The 17178-nt window shown below is 45.6% G+C and overlaps 1 pseudogene; it reads right to left on the reverse strand.

Moving 5' to 3' along the window:
- Nucleotides 1–5069: 5069 nt before the first annotated feature.
- Nucleotides 5070–5187, reverse strand: LOC126185704 (5S ribosomal RNA; annotated as a pseudogene).
- Nucleotides 5188–17178: the final 11991 nt, after the last annotated feature.

Below are 17178 nucleotides of genomic sequence, written 5' to 3' on the forward strand. Positions count from 1 at the left end.
TATACTGCTGCATCCATTTTCAATAAGCTATCACAAGAATCCAAAAATACACGGGCTTTCAAACCTCAACTGAAGAGTTTTCTCATGGGTCACTCCTGTTTTTCTGTCGAGGAGTTCCTTGAAAAATTAAGCTGATTCCTGTGTTATATTGTTAATTGGCTTTTACATTAACTTGTGGCTTGCCTTTTTTTGGATTCATAAACATTTTATTTCTTCTGTTATTATTTTTGTATTGTAATTTCGTGTACTGACACGTTCCATGACCTTGAAGATTTGCTCCTCTATTTGGTCCTACGGAACTAGACGTGCAAAATTAAATAAAAAATGCAACAGCTCTAAGAGACTTTTACAGCTCCCCGAAGTATATATTTGGAAAGAGCGACGTTCAAATCTCGGTTTAATAAATCTTGGGAGGGACAGATATTTGAAGTTTCTTGTTGGCGGCGTGGAGCTGGAATCAGCACAAACAAATACTGCCCGTCACGTCCTTCCTGCAATGCCCAGAGTCGATGGAAAGCTCCAGCTTGTTTCCAGTTACAAACAATATTATTTTTAAAGCGTATTTTACGTGCACATTCGATAGAGTGATCCCAAATTAGTCTAGTGAGGAGATATTCTGTTTAGTTATATGTGTTAATAGGGATAATAGTACACAAACAATAACCAGTACTCTAGGTGAGACTGGGCAGCGCTGCTAAGTGGCAGTTGCAGGCCAGGCCGCCTAGGGGTCGCTGCTGGATTATTGCTTATTCTTCATGTTTTACTGTCCCTGTTAATACACATCGATAAAACGAATATCGCACTACACTAGTTTTGGAACGCTCTGACGAATGAACCCGTAAAATTCATCTTTAAAAATCATTTTGTTTGTAACGAGAAGAAAAGCAACGCTCAACGTCGACAATGAACGTTTAGTGGTAGACGTAATGAGCAGCATTTTTTTAGGCTGGCTCCACTATACATTGCAAAAACAGAATTGCAAATATCTGTCGAAACGCCAGAGGAAATCTGCCTGACGACTGCTAGGAGGGGCATCCTTTATAAGTGGAGCAGGGATGAATGGGCAGTTATTCCAGAGACGATAGGCGCTCCCAATAAAGAAATAAGCAATTTTGACAAAGTTGTTATGACCTGACACCTGGGAGCGAAACCTTTTGGAAACAGCATAGTTTGTCGACAACTCACGTGCGGCTTTAGTGAGCATTTATGGAAAGTGACTGAAGGATGTTGAAACTATGAGTAGGCGACAAAGTGTTGGAAGTCCACGCATCATCAAATCACGCATCATCACTGAGGCTATCCTGCAGATGGAAGCACAAGTGGTGCACGATGTTCAGTGAATATTACTGAATATGTAGCTCCGCAGCATGTTCCCAAGTTGACCCAATGAAATCGTCAGTTACAATGTAGTGGTCTCTGGATCATCGAGATTGGATCATGGATCAATGGAAACGTGTCGCCTTGTCGTAAAAATAACGTTTCATGTTGCACCAGGTCGATAGTCGTGTCCGGAGACGCCCTTATCCAAGCTAACAACTGCTCGAAACACGCAATGCACCATGGACGCAGCCCATTGAGCCCAGTGAGGCCAGTATTATGCCATGGTGACCTTCAATTAAAATTCCAAGGGATATGTGGTAGCAATCGAAGGCATCACGACGTCTGCGGATTACGTGAACATTTTTCGGATCTCTTTCATCGATTTATTCTTAATGTGTTCACAGACGGTGATTGCACTTCCAGCAGGATAACTGTCCGTGTCGTACGATAGTTTCAGGAGCATAACAGTCGGCTCACATTAATGTTTTGAGCACCAGATTCGCCTGATTTGAACCCAATGGAACAGCTGTGGGAAGCTATCAGAGGCCAGCTCCGCGCCCACAACCCAACGGAAGTAATTTACGGGTGTTGTGTGACCTAAGAATAGACATCTTTGCCACATACCTCTGGAAACCCACTGAAGAATTTTTAAATGCATGTCATGTACAATGTCTGCTGTTCTGAGTTCTAAAGTTGTATCAACTTGCTACTAAGTTGGTGGTTATAGCGTTTTGGACTGTCAGTGTTTATCTAAAATACTGCCAATGTGACTGCACAGCTGTGGATAAATAAAAAAGTTAACTGCTTTTGTGGATTAAGTAAAATCTTTTTTTATAAACTGAAGCAGTTCACAACAGTTTCGTAACAAATAGAGTTAAATATACCCAGTCAATTACCCGACAGAATACTTTATAAAAACTTCCAGATGCATAGCATGAAATTTTGAAGTTTTGACAACACATCCTTACAAATAATTACAAGATTTTATCTTTTTCGGGTGTTTCTGTGGTTGCACTGGTGGCCAGATAAGTGAGACAGAGCTTACAATAAACAGTGGAATTGGAGAAATCAGGACAGATAACTACCCAAAGTGATAATTATCGGAAGGTTAATAATAATTTATTTTATGATTATGGTATGAAAAAGAAACGCTTTCACTCAGTCGCTTGCTTAATAATTTTGTATTCTAGGCCGAGCCCGCCGGCGTGGCCGAGCGGTTCTAGGCGCTACAGTCTGGAATCGCGCGACCGCTACGGTCGCAGGTTCGAATCCTGCCTCGGGCATGGATGTGTGTGGTGTCCTTAGGTTAGTTAGGTTTAAGTAGTTCTAAGTTCTAGGGGACTAATGACCACAGCAGTTAAGTCCCATAGTGCTCAGAGCCATTTTTTATTCTAGGCCGAGACCGATGTCACACGTGAAATGCCCCATAGATTGACGATCGTTTGGTCTCCGTAACCAGTAGTGTGATAAACAATACAGGAATAGACGAGCAATTGTTGCAAGATGGTTCAAATGGTTCAAATGGCTCTGAGCACAATGGGACTTAACATCTGTGGTCATCAGTCCCCTAGAACATAGAACTACTTAAACCTAACTAACTTAAGGATATCACACACATCCATGCCCACGGCAGGATTCGAACCTGCGACTGTAGCGGTTCAAAGCAAACTATTAACTTGCACCATGACCACGGAATGAAAAATAGAGCGCCAAAGTGATCACAAACGTTCTCACCATCCAAATCGAAGGCGAACTTCTTGTGAGTTACAAATTATGCAGGACGTTCAGCTAGGTATCCACTCTTACAGAGCGCATATAGAATTATACTGGTGTAACGGGGTGATGAGAGCTGATGGAATGTGGTGCCACACAACCGGATGCGAAACATCTTTTCGTGTAGCTTATCGCGAAACTGGCTATCCTTTAAGGCGTAACTGCAGATACGGCGATAATATGTATTATAGGCAGGGAAGAAACAAACATCCAGAGGCTGAATTTGTCCAGTGGTTCCAGATGGTATGAATTGCAATATCACAAACTTTTCAGGAGGGATAGTTTGCGCTAAAGGTGAATGATTTTTATACACAGGCCAGGAATTAAGCAATAGCAAAATTACATTGACCAGTTATTGGCCAAAAGCAGTCCTCAAACCACATTTGTAGTTCTCTTACACCCATTTTCCCACTCATATTTGCTGTGACGTAAATATTCCCTACTGCCCTTGCAAGATCACGCACACGAGGAAGACCCGTAAAGAGAAGAGCACCTCCAGTTTCTTGCAGCACAATAAATAACTTTCCAGCTAATTTACCATCCAGATTAACAGTCGGCATAATTGTATATGAATGTGTTACGGCATTAGTGTTAGTTGATCTTGACACAACCCTCTTGGTACTCAGGGTTCCTTTCATGCGCATTTCCTCTTCACATCCCTATTGGTCGGAGTTGAACAGAAATTCCTTACTGACCGTTGGAATAAATTTGTTTATCTCCTCTAAAATTTTTCGAGCCGATTCCGCGGTTAGCTGTGCCTCGTCAAGTTGATGCTTTCTTTGAAATTTCGTTATTTTACGTCTTTCAGTTCTGTAGCACTGTTTGAAGTTACGCAACCATCCACGGCTTCACTTGAAATCTCTGTAATCTATGTCACGCTCAATTTGATGTGTATAACGTAGTAGATCACTATCATGCACATCCTTAAATTGTATCGAGTATCCTTGAAACGCTCAAACACCGCTTTTTGTAATAAGTGCGCCTTGTCCTCCCTTGAATATGTGTAGTTTTCCTTATGCAGTACACGGTCATGTTGCTGCGGACTTATTCGAAATCTGTTCATAATGGGCTTTTTACTATGCTGCAGAGTATCTTCGCTGTACGTACTTATGTTTAGTACTTGCTCCTTGGACGAGGATGGCTACCTTTCAGGCAAGCATGATGAACTACATGGCTCGACACCTGTTTCAATATCACTTTCACTTGTTAAGCACGTATCGTCATCACTGTACTCCTTAAGTGCATCGTCCGCACTGTCGAGCGTATACGACACCATACAGTCTACTGACTCATCTTGCAGAAACGCAATATTTCATCTGCCACTTCTTTCTTACTCTGCGACATTCTTTGGGTTCCTTTCTGACCAAATGTCAACTTCGACAGCTGTTGGTGTAGATCAAATGCAATGTTTGCTTTGTTTATTGTTGCGATTTCTCTGCTTTGTATGAACACCACTAGAATTGTACCACAGTTGTTACTCGTCCCCGGCCGGGGTGGCCGAGCGGTTCTAGGCGCTTCAGTCTGGAACCGCGCGACCGCTACGGTCGCAGGTTCGAATCCTGCCTCGGGCATGGATGTGTGTGATGTCCTTAGGTTAGTTAGGCTTAAGTAGTTCTAAGTTCTACGGGACTGATAACCTCAGATGTTAAATCCCATAGTGCTTCATTATGATCATTGCGTGGCAGACAATACATGGTGCGTCGAAAGCTGTAAACATCACTGTCCTATTGCGATTTTGCACTCAAGGTGTTCCACGTAAGTAAACTGTTTCCTCCCGAACAGGTCATGAAGGCCCAATGGTACCGACCGGCTGCCGTGTCATCCTCAGCCCACAGGCGTCACTGGATGCGGATGTGGAGGGACATGTGGTCAGCACACCGCTCTCCCGGCCGTATGTCAATTTCCGAGACCGGAGCCGCTACTTCTCAATCAAGTAGCTCCTCAGTTTGCCTCACAAGGGCTGGGAGCACCCCGCTTGCCAACAGCGCTCGGCAGACCAGAGTGTCACCCATCCAAGTGCTAGCCCAGCGCGACAGCGCTTAACTTCGGTGATCTGACGGGAACCGGTGTTACCACTGCACCAAGGCCGTTGGCCCATGTAAGTAAGGGTCTGGGATAATTCTCTTAATGCAATAATTAGTGACAGCTGTTGTGATGGAGAGAGAGCACTTCTGTGAGCAAACAGAACAAATAGCTAGCATTTGCAAACCACTATAATATATTCAGATCGCCTGTTCACCTCCAAAGCGACAGTCAAGCATACAATGGGCACGAAGTGCGATATTAACTCATTTTATCTCTTTCAGAACATGGTTGCCTAACGCATAGGGATCGTCAACTCTGCGGTTATGCCGATACTGTAGTGTCCTCGTGCCTCGTTGTCAAAAGGTGCTCAGTGAATATCTCAGTTCAGGGAAATGTCAACTGCCGTCGACAATCGCTTGTCACAAACATGAACATGAGTCGCCGTCGTCTATCGCGGAATGTATTACGAGTATTGAGAAGACGGACCAAAGTGCAACCACTTTTAAGCTCGCTACTATCAAATTATTAAGGATTAATTAATTTTCGGCAAACGAACTGTTTAATTAGTTATAGAGCTCACATCTGTTGTTTGTATTCGCTTCTACTGGTTACCATGTGGCCTACTCAATACGCTCACGATTGATGGCATTATTACGACAATCCACTGTTAATAACTGCGAAACTGTTGAATAATGACAATTTAAATTCATAGGCTCCCACGGCCGGTGTCATTTTCGACAAAATAATTTTGGGTATTATTTTATCCAAAATAACATTTCAAGTTAAGTTTCACGACACTGCGGAATATAATATCAAATATTTAGCTCTTAGACGCACATTTTCTTTTATGTTGAAATCACAATTCTACTGCTCTTACACGTCAGTCCATTGCCACCAATAATTCTTCCAAGTATTTGTGATGGTTAACGTAAGATGGATTCTGCCGAAATCTTTCGCGATATTGCTTGGTCTCTCTTCTACTTACTATCCACTTTAATATCATTAACCTGATCACACACCTTGTGTCTATACTCAGACACCAAACTCGACAGACTCCACACTTCTGACTCGAACAAGTCTGCACTAACCGTGCTCCAATTCAAAGAGAACCAACGATGGAAGAAAGGATATACTGCCTCTGGCTAAAGCGATCGGTCCGCTTATGTAGTCAGTCGTCAGTTCAATGGAAAAAAGAAAATCCCGCAGCCCCACACATGCACATCTGCTCACTACGCATCACAGAACATGAAGATTAGCATGGATGCATAAAAACCATAATCAGATGTTAGAATCATAGATTAATTACTCACGTACACGTTCGTAGACGTTAACGACTGGGCGCTAGTATGTAGTAAACAGCATTAAGGTTGATTCACTCTGGATCACGGAACGGAACTGCAAAACATACCACAGTGCATTTCAATTGATGGCATTCCCACAGGGCACCAAAGGAACTGAAGAGAACTGCAGGAGACGGAACGTCAACGTCATGGATTTTCGGAAAGAAAATTTTGATGATGACGTTGGTGCGTTATCAGTGGCTTTTTCCAATAGCGGAAGTTAACTTATTTTCGACACGCTCATTCATACTATAGTAATACCTGAAGAGGAACTCCGCCTAATGCAAAACATAGTTTTATAGTTGTCATGCGGTTGTGCGACAACACGTAATGGAGTCAGAAACAGTGCTTGTCTAAGAACTCATACGAAATGCATATGTAACGGCAACAGCGAAAGAAATAAGTCTGTTAACTCGACACAATGAAGGAAAGAAACACCACAACACCAAATCCATGATAAGCTCTAGATTGCGTAGTACGTTTAAAGTAATCAGCGTACATAACTGTTAGCTTCAGGTGGAAAAGAAAAAAAGTAGATCGACTGAAGACAGCAAAAAAAGTGCTGGAACGTCTCAGGGAGGAAAGAAAACTATAAATCGGTATCTTGTTTAATACGGAACTCTTCTCTAAATTTTGGTAGCAAACACGGAAATAAGAACTGCAACATCCGTAAGATGGTTTTACTATAGTAGTTAATATTGCGCTCTCGAGTCTTTAGTGTTTACGTTTCACAATGTGCAGACTGCATGAGGACATGGATATTTTTCCTGTGTGTCTGCGCCCACAAAAGAGGTGGTTTTTGAGCAAACTTTGAGAAAGAAATTGCATGCAACAGACATTTGAATTCGCGTAATCGCAAAAGGTCACCGGTCTCAGCGAGGAAGGAAGACTGTGTTTAACGTCCCGTAGACATCGAGGTCATTAGAAACGGAGCACAAGCTCGGATTGTGTCAAAGGCGGGGAACGAAATCGGCTGTGCCTTTTCAAAGGAACCATCCCAGCATTTGCCTGGAGTGATTCAGCCAATTCACTAAAAATAAAAAAAAGTCCAAACATGCCTTGAGGGCCCAACGGTACCGAACGGCCGCCGTGTCATCCTCAGCCCATAGGCGTCACCGGATGCGGATATGGAGGGGCCTGTGGTCAGCACACCGCTTTCTCGGCCGTTGTCAAATGGCTCTGAGCGCTATGGGACTTAACATCTAAGGTCATCAGTCCCCTAGACTTAGGACTACTTAAACCTAACTGACCTAAGGACATCACACACATCCATGCCCGAGGCAGGATTCGAACCTGCGACCGTAGCAGCAGCGCGGTTCCGTACTGAAGCGCCTACAACCGCTCGGCCACAACGGCCGGCGGCCGTTGTCAGTTATCGTGATCCGTCCCGGTACTTCTCAGTTATGTAGCTCCTCAATTGGCCTCACAAGTGCTGAGTGCGTCGTAGTTTATCCACTTCTCTCAGCCAGCGCGAATTTCCAGCAAAGAATGGTGCTTTATATACGTTACTTCGTCCGTAAACGAAACTTGCAACACTTCACATTTTTAGTAGACAGTATTCGGTGAACTGTAACCGATTCTGAAGGTCTTTTCCATGAACCTGTTGATGAAGTGAAATGTGGAAAAGACAAATTTTACTGGAATGCTGAAAATGCAGGTTGTTCCCAGAACAGTTCTTTCGCTGATCGCATACCCACACCCAAGCTGCTTGTTAGTGGTATGTGGACTGAGTGTTACCGATTCTAAAATGTTAGCTGCATTTCTTTTATCATTTCCTGGTGTGTTTCGTCGCTATATTTTGTTATACCTATTTCCATTTCCTTGAGACTTTTTTATAATTTGTCCAGAGAGAAATCTTGAGGGCTTTGCACGATCGTGATATTATCGGATAGAACCGTATAGTTGTTCTAACAAAATGGCGATATTTGCTTTAAACGAAATGGATATCCATCTTTAAGATTGTCGTACACATTGCAGAAGAATAAGTCGATTTACGAGCAAACCGTCTCATCGCTACAATAGCAGAGCGCAGCACGGTCTGATGGGTTTCAGTCGCACAGGTAAACACACAAACCGTAACTGCCTTACGTGGCCGGCCGGAGTGGCCGAGCGGCTCTAGGCGCTTCAGTCCGGAACCTCGCGACCGCTACGGTCGCAGGTTCGAATCCTGCCTCGGGCATGGATGTGTGTGATGTCCTTAGGTTAGTTAGGTTTAAGTAGTTCTACGTTCTAGGGGACTGATGACCTCCGCTGTTAAGTCCCATAGTGCTCAGAGCCATTTTTTTTTTTTTTTTTTTGCCTTACGTGATTGCTTACATTTGATACAGTATGGCAGATATCTGTGAGACCTCGTCTCGTCACGGCAGAACAGTAATTTAAGGCCAGTTATGCTGTTAAACACACTGACGAAAAAAAAATCGTTAACACCAAGACGGAGTTGTGCAACATAAACGAAGGTTGGTTGGCGTGCTTCTACATCTGAAGAACGATATCTATGCCATTTTCGCGCCAGTCGCATAAAACTGGAGGTAGTAGCGCCACTATTAGGATGTAAATCAGGCTTACTTTAAATACACCGTTGTGAGATTTCTTTACCTTTCAGATAGGACTTGGCGAGTTGATGTTAGTAACGCCTTTAAGGCAACAGAAACGCCATTATCAACACTTTACTGAGTTGGACGAGGTCGTGTAATAGGGCTACGAGACCCTGGACGTTCCTCCTGCGACACTGTAGAAAGACTAGGCTGGATTTTAGCCACTGCAAATGAATGCTGGCAGCGGTTGTCACGAGAATGTACAGTCACAAGGAGACCGGGCTTCAGACGGCCAAGTGGAGCTACCGAGAGGGAGGATCATAGTGATCGGCGTATAGCTCTAGCGTATGATACTGCATCTCCAATAGCAATTTGAGCAGCAGTTAGCACCATAGTGACACAACGAACTGCTACAAACCGTTTAGTTGCGGACATCCCCGAGCCAGACGCCTTGTAGCGTGCATTCATTTGACCCCAAACCACCGCCATCTGTGACTTCAATGGTGTCAAGAGAGAGTTCACCGGCTTTCGTATGACAGCTGAAGCATTCTCGTGGTTATCCCACCCACCCAGACTGCAAATTTGTACGTTAGTCCGGTGATTCAACCTCTTGTGCTGCCATTCGTGAGCAGCATTAAAGGGGTTGTTTTCCAATAGGATAACGCTCGCCCACGTAACGATGTTGTAACTCAACATGTTGTTCAGAGTGTCGACATGTTCCTTTGGCCTCCTCGATCACGAGATCTGCCTCCAGTCGAGCGGGTATGGGACACCATGGGACGACAACTGTAGCGTCATCCACATACAGCATTGACGATTGTCCCTGTATTGACTGACCAAGTGCTGACAGAGCTCCATCCCACAAACTGACATCTGGCACTTGTACAACACAATGCACGCACGTTTGCATGCTTGCATGTTACAGTCTCGCGATTACACTGATTATTAATGTACCAGCATTTCACATTTGCAATGGGTTATCTCGCGCTTAAATTAACCTGTGATCTTGCAATGTCAATCACTTGAACATGTTACTTAGAGAAATACATTCCGGAAATTTCATTACTCTACTCTAATTATTTTCTGGTGTTGCGACTTCTCTTTCGTCAGTGTATTTGCTTAAGTTTCACACATCTTCCGTCACTAAAATCCTCCTCGAAGCCTTACAGTGCCACAGATAATATTATATTGCTCGGCGCCTGTAAGCGTTAAAAAGTACTTGCGTGCATCAGAAAAGCAGCCACATCTTCCTCCATCGCTTAGCGAAAACCTCTTCTCAATATATTTACTTGTTCTGGATATATTTCAGGTGGCCTGCGTTAGCTGCCTCACACCGTGTATCGTTATTTTCAGTGGTGAACTAGACAGGACAGAAGTTCAACGAACTGTGAAACAGAATGTTTTCACCGTTGGTGGGACGTCGAGCACCTGTGCAGCGTTGCGTTGGTTTAGATTTGCCGCTCTGAAGCGGCTTATTAGTTGTGCAGCTGGTGCGCTGGAAGGCGGCCACGCATGTAATGGCGCGAACCCAGAAAGCGGCGAATAGCAACCGAAATGAAGACTCGACGCGGCGGGGGCGGGCAGGTGGCGACCGCGGCAGAGGCAGCCGCAGAGCCGGCTTTTTCTCACGGAAGTGGCGCGCGCTCACTCGGAACTCCCCGGCGATTGTCCCGTGCTCTCGTATTGTTCACATTAATGCGCCCAGCTCTGCGGCAATGCACCGAAACGCTTCCGTTATTAAAGGCTGGCATACTTGATCAGCGTGCCGACACGCTCGCTGCCCCACAAGCAGAATCGCTCACTTCTCTGCAGGCAATCACGTGCCTTGCCTAGTTCACTGTCAATAACTCAGGTCTTACTAACAGAGTGGGAACGCTTGCTGGGACCACTAGCGTGATCGCCAAAAACTACTCTTTACATCATTAACACCGTAAGGTGCTGTTACAAGTAATTCTTTTGTTATACGTTACAGCAGGGGGTGATTTAAGCTCTTAATACACTGCCGTTTGTGGAAATTACAACACCAAGAAGGAAACGAATGAATTCAATTAATGTAATACCACAGGTTAGATACATGACAAGTACCAAATGATATTCTTTTCAAATCTGTACATGTCCTTCGAGGCCTACTATTAAGTATGTCGTGTGGGCACCATGCGCTGCAATACGCCGTGGCATTGAGTCAATAAGGTTCTGAATACGTTCCCGAGGGATTTTCCTCCACGCAGTTTGTATCCGAGCCCACAATTCCGTGACACCAGTTACTGGAGGACCGTGACGCTCCAGACGCCGACCAACCATATCCCAGACATGTTAGTGGGCGACATCTCTGGCGAACGTGTAGGCCAGGGAAGCAATGGTCCCAGTCGCTCTTCGAAGAAGGCCTATACATTCCTCGCAACATGTGGCCGGGCATTGTCCTGTTGAAATGTTGCCTGTGGAGGTGCATGAAGCAGGGGAGTACTTCAGGCTCCACAACCTCCGTTAGGTACCGGTTGCCGTTCAAAGTGCCCGCAATACGTACGAGGCGAGATCGGTTGCTGTAACCAATGGCGCCCCAAATAATCACACCTGGTGTTTGCCTGCTATGCCGCTCCACAATGCAGCCCTCCAGGTTGCGCTCACCAGGGTACCGCCGGGCACGTATGTGGCCATCACGGTAGGACACTTTGAAGCGTGACTCAGCCGAAAAGACATGTTGCCACTCAGCACCCAAGTGACGGTGTTCACGTGCCCATTGCAGTCGGAGGAGCTTGTGGTTTCCGCACAATGGAAGCCGACGTAATGGCATGCGTGCAAGCAGTCCAACCTGCAGCAGACGGCGACGAACTGTCGATGCAGACAAGTTCACACCTGTTGCAGTGCTCCAGCAACGAGCCAACACTGTGAATGACGCTGTACGGTCCGTAATGGCCGTGTGGACTAGATGACGGTCTTCCCGTGCTGTGGTCATGTTCCGTGGTCCAGTTCCCGCTCGTCGCTGCGTACGACCTTCCTCTAACCATTGCTTCCACACACGCATCTGTTTAATAGCAGCATGCCTTGTGCGGGTCGAAATGTCATGGTATGACAACCTTGTTTCACAGAGACCGATCGTTCTGCCCCGTTCGAACTCGCTCACATGCCGATATGGCTCCCATTGAAGTCGACGAGGCATACTGGCACTCACTGTATTGTTTCCGCCTTGTGTGACACCTCTGCACCGACTACACTAGGTGCAACACCGACCCAGTCGGACGGACACGAGAGGGCTCTTCTCGGCCTAGTGTACCCCATCTCGCTGCAAAACGTATCACGTACTGCTTGCACACCCGTTGCCACTTCCACCAAGTGTGGGCTGATATGGAAATACGTTGTCGGTGTGGCACTTATCACAAACGGCAGTGTATAAAATTAAAAACACATACAAGATAGATCCTGTGCTTTTGTGGGGCGGTATGCTTAATTTATGTCAATAAGCGACCGGTTTCGGTCGACGACAATTTTCCAGCTCAGCTTGCGTTAACACCAAGAGTTCAGTTGAAATAGAATGAGATCAGAACAGGAGAAAATGTCGAAAGATCAACTGTAAACTCAACAGGAAGTAAACATTTTTATAAGGTAGAGAATACGTAAATGAAAACGTAACCGAATAGCGTACGTAGTTTGAATTTCTTATCATTTACGTATTCTGTCTGGTATGTAGTGTACGCTTGTACACGTGTGCGGCAAGCAATTAAAAAAAGACGAAAATACAAGCTTTTGAAAGTGGTCCTACAGAATTTTACTGTAAATTAGATGGGCAGATCGAATAACTATTTATGTGGTACAGATCCGAAAGAGAAAAAAGAAATTTGTGTCACAGCTTGATTAAAAGTAGGGATCAGTTGATAGGACACATTCTGGGGCATGAATGAATCGTCACTGTGACACTAGGACAAGATCTGGGGATCAAACGTTGTAGAGTAGACCAAGGCCAAAAATGGTTCAAATGGCTCTGAGCACTATGGGACTTAACATCTATGGTCATCAGTCCCCTAGAACTTAGAACTACTTAAACCTAACTAACCTAAGGACGTCACACAACACCCAGTCATCAAGAGGCAGAGAAAATCCCTGACCCCGCCGGGAGTCGAACCCGGGAACGACCAAGGCCAGATTGCAGTAAACAGGTTAATCTGATTGATTATTGCAACGGTCACGCAGAGCTGGAGATTCTTATACAGAGTAGACTAGAACGGACTGCTGCATCAAACTGACCTTCAGACTGAATAACACAACAATAATGAGTTTATTATTCCATATGCAGCTTACAGTCGACTTTGTGACATTCTGCTCCTGTTTTTACGTCCTTGTTTTCCAGTGTAATCTTTCCTCTTAAACGTGGCACTGCTGTAAAATGGACTTTAACTTGAACCGCTCGCTTGTTAAAGAATACTTTCAGCAGCAGCTTACGGTGAACACAAGGTATCTCTGAAACTTATCAAAGCTAAAGAGCACAAAATAAAGATAATATTTTAAAAATTACTCAGTACAATAATGGCTGAGAACTGAGCCCTACAAATACCGTTGTTGACTACACAGGACGACACGTCGAACCGTTTCTCAACATTAGCTACAAGTCGCCTGTTTGAATAGGAAAGGATGTGACGAAAATATATGTGTCCCTCTGGGAGTCGACGACGTCATATATAGTTACTGAAAATGAATGAAGAGACGGTAAAAATCAAAATAAATCTCCAACAACTCTTGGGTGTGCTCATACCAAAGCCTCAAAAGATATTATGAAAATTTTGTGCCGAACCAGGATTCGAGCCCTGCCATCGCCTTACGTGGAGAATTTCAGGAGTTTGGAACCTTGAGTAAACAAAGATTTGATGTCACTATGTGATCTCGAAGTGATCAAATTCCTTGAAACCAGAACCAAGCTGAAATAAGAGATACAATAAGTGCCCTGAGAAATTACATGCTTTGGTGTAAGAAAGCTTACTGGTGACAGAGTTCCTGTATGCCATCAAATACCGCTCAGTCATCATGGCCCAACCTATCCTGCAGTCGGTAGCGAAGGGACATAATGTCTAATGTTAATCTGGAACCAAGATGGAATCGAATGTTCTTCATTTGGCTTAAAAAGGTGTAAATAGGATATACTAGTGCCTACTAAAAACCTTCTCCTGAACTCGGAATCGAACCCGGTCCCTACATATGTTAACCTAGTATCAATCCCCCATACCACCTTTTGCGCCTTTGGCTGAATCATGATTTTGTAGTAGCACTGGTGCGCCGGACTGGTTGAGAATTCTGGCTTCCTGACACCCTGGAGTGAATTACTTGATTTTGTAATCACTGAAATGACATCTCATAACGGCCATCTGCACACACTGCCAATACCACAGGATGCGGAAGTTTGCACAGGATGTGTTGCTTCTACTTAAGCTACTGTCAATGGTACACGTCGAGCAGTGCAAAAGAAAAGATGAGATGCTGAACCCGATTTTTCCGCAATTTATTTAACTATATCTCGTCGGTTTGCTAACAGTGTCAGTCTGTCGGAAGCTCAGAGATAATTTAGTTCACTTTACAACTCGCCAATAATACCGAAACCTTGAGAAAGCGTTTCGATGAAGATCTCGTGTCTGTCTGTCCTGATCAGAAAAATTTCTGCTTCACCGGCGTATAGCCGCCTGACGCTAGCCGGCGTCAGTCTGGGTGGTCATGACGGATCGCTCCTTCAGCTTGTACTGAACAGCGGTCGTTTGTGCACACATTGAGATAGATAAAATTAACTATTATTGCAGTTTGGGCTTCAACGTCAAATACACTCCTGGAAATTGAAATAAGAACACCGTGAATTCATTGTCCCAGGAAGGGGAAACTTTATTGACACATTCCTGGGGTCAGATACATCACATGATCACACTGACAGAACCACAGGCACATAGACACAGGCAACAGAGCATGCACAATGTCGGCACTAGTACAGTGTATATCCACCTTTCGCAGCAATGCAGGCTGCTGTTCTCCCATGGAGACGATCGTAGAGATGCTGGATGTAGTCCTGTGGAAGGGCTTGCCATGCCATTTCCACCTGGCGCTTCAGTTGGACCAGCGTTCGTGCTGGACGTGCAGACCGCGAGAGACGACGCTTCATCCAGTCCCAAACATGCTCAAGGGGGGACAGATCCGGAGATCTTGCTGGCCAGGGTAGTTGACTTACACATTCTAGAGCACGTTGGGTGGCACAGGATACATGCGGACGTGCATTGTCCTGTTGGAACAGCAAGTTCCCTTGCCGGTCTAGGAATGGTAGAACGATGGGTTCGATGACGGTTTGGATGTACCGTGCACTATTCAGTGTCCCCTCGACGATCACCAGTGGTGTACGGCCAGTGTAGGAGATCGCTCCCCACACCATGATGCCGGGTGTTGGCCATGTGTGCCTCGGTCGTATGCAGTCCTGATTGTGGCGCTCACCTGCACGGCGCCAAACACGCATACGACCATCATTGGCACCAAGGCAGAAGCGACTCTCATCGCTGAAGACGACACGTCTCCATTCGTCCCTCCATTCACGCCTGTCGCGACACCACTGGAGGCGGGCTGCACGATGTTGGGGCGTGAGCGGAAGACGGCCTAACGGTGTGCGGGACCGTAGCCCAGCTCCATGGAGACGGTTGCGAATGGTCCTCGCCGATACCCCAGGAGCAACAGTGTCCCTAATTTGCTGGGAAGTGGCGGTGCGGTCCCCTACGGCACTGCGTAGGATCCTACGGTCTTGGCGTGCATCCGTGCGTCGCTGCGGTCCGGTCCCAGGTCGACGGGCACGTGCACCTTCCGCCGACCACTGGCGACAACATCGATGTACTGTGGAGACCTCACGCCCCACGTGTTGAGCAATTCGGCGGTACGTCCACCCGGCCTCCCGCATGCCCACTATACGCCCTCGCTCAAAGTCCGTCAACTGCACATACGGTTCACGTCCACGCTGTCGCGGCATGCTACCAGTGTTAAAGACTGCGATGGAGCTCCGTATGCCACGGCAAACTGGCTGACACTGACGGCGGCGGTGCACAAATGCTGCGCAGCTAGCGCCATTCGACGTCCAACACCGCGGTTCCTGGTGTGTCCGCTGTGCCGTGCGTGTGATCATTGCTTGTACAGCCCTCTCGCAGTGTCCGGAGCAAGTATGGTGGGTCTGACACACCGGTGTCAATGTGTTCTTTTTTCCATTTCCAGGAGTGTATTTTCTCTGACTAGTGTGTAAACCACGCAGTAACAGCAACATAGTAACATGTATTCTCGCTGCATATGACATGAGGAATTATGTAATCTACCGTTGCGGGAAAAATTTAGCTTGACGAAGGAGATTGTTGCTGTGGTCCACGAAACTCTTCTGTTCCTAACGTTTCGTCAAGAACTCCGCTTGACACTCTCAGAGGCGTTTCTCTTCCGTAGAGTCTCGCCGACTGAAAAAGAAGAGTTTCTGGACCACTACCTTATACCCCGAAAGGTTTACCCGCAGCCATGTCATCCGGTCGTGGAAGTCTTCATTCCGTGATCAAGGGGACTGCTGTATAGGTTTGTGTCGATTTTGAATTTAAGAGAAGGGGGAAGGCAGGAAGCTCGAACATCTGATCCCTGTGTGTGGTGAGTATTATCGAAGAAATGAAGACCTATAATAGCTTTCTCGTGTCATGAAGGATGATTTTAACGTGAATTGTTTGTCACATTCAGTAAGCCGAACCGCCGTAGCTCTGGCACATAGAAAGTTAAAATGTTAGTCACCTATGTGACTAGAAACTAGAATCAATGCATCTTCGATTTCGTAGTGCGTTATACGAAGAAAATATCGAGTGAACTTATCAGTTAATTCTGTGTCACACCAGGAAGTCTCTCGACTGTCGCATGTTTGCCAGACTTATCCACAATGTTACTAAGTCCCAGTCATCCTCTCAGCAGGAAGGAATACACTGATGAGGCAAAACATTATGACCAGCAGTTTAATAGCTGGTTTTTCTTTTTTAGAGAAATATATTACTGATTCTGCGTATCAGGGATCCGACAGTTTGTTGGTAGGTTTTTGGAGGTATATGGCATTAGACGTCCACGCACAGGTCATGCGTTTCGCGTAAATAACGTGCCACTGTTTTCTGCACGCTGTGATGGCGCCCGATAGCGATCTAGATGGATTCCATATGGTTTACCTC

This window comes from Schistocerca cancellata, chromosome 4 (assembly GCF_023864275.1).
Source record: "Schistocerca cancellata isolate TAMUIC-IGC-003103 chromosome 4, iqSchCanc2.1, whole genome shotgun sequence".
NCBI classification, from domain to species: Eukaryota; Metazoa; Arthropoda; class Insecta; order Orthoptera; family Acrididae; genus Schistocerca; species Schistocerca cancellata.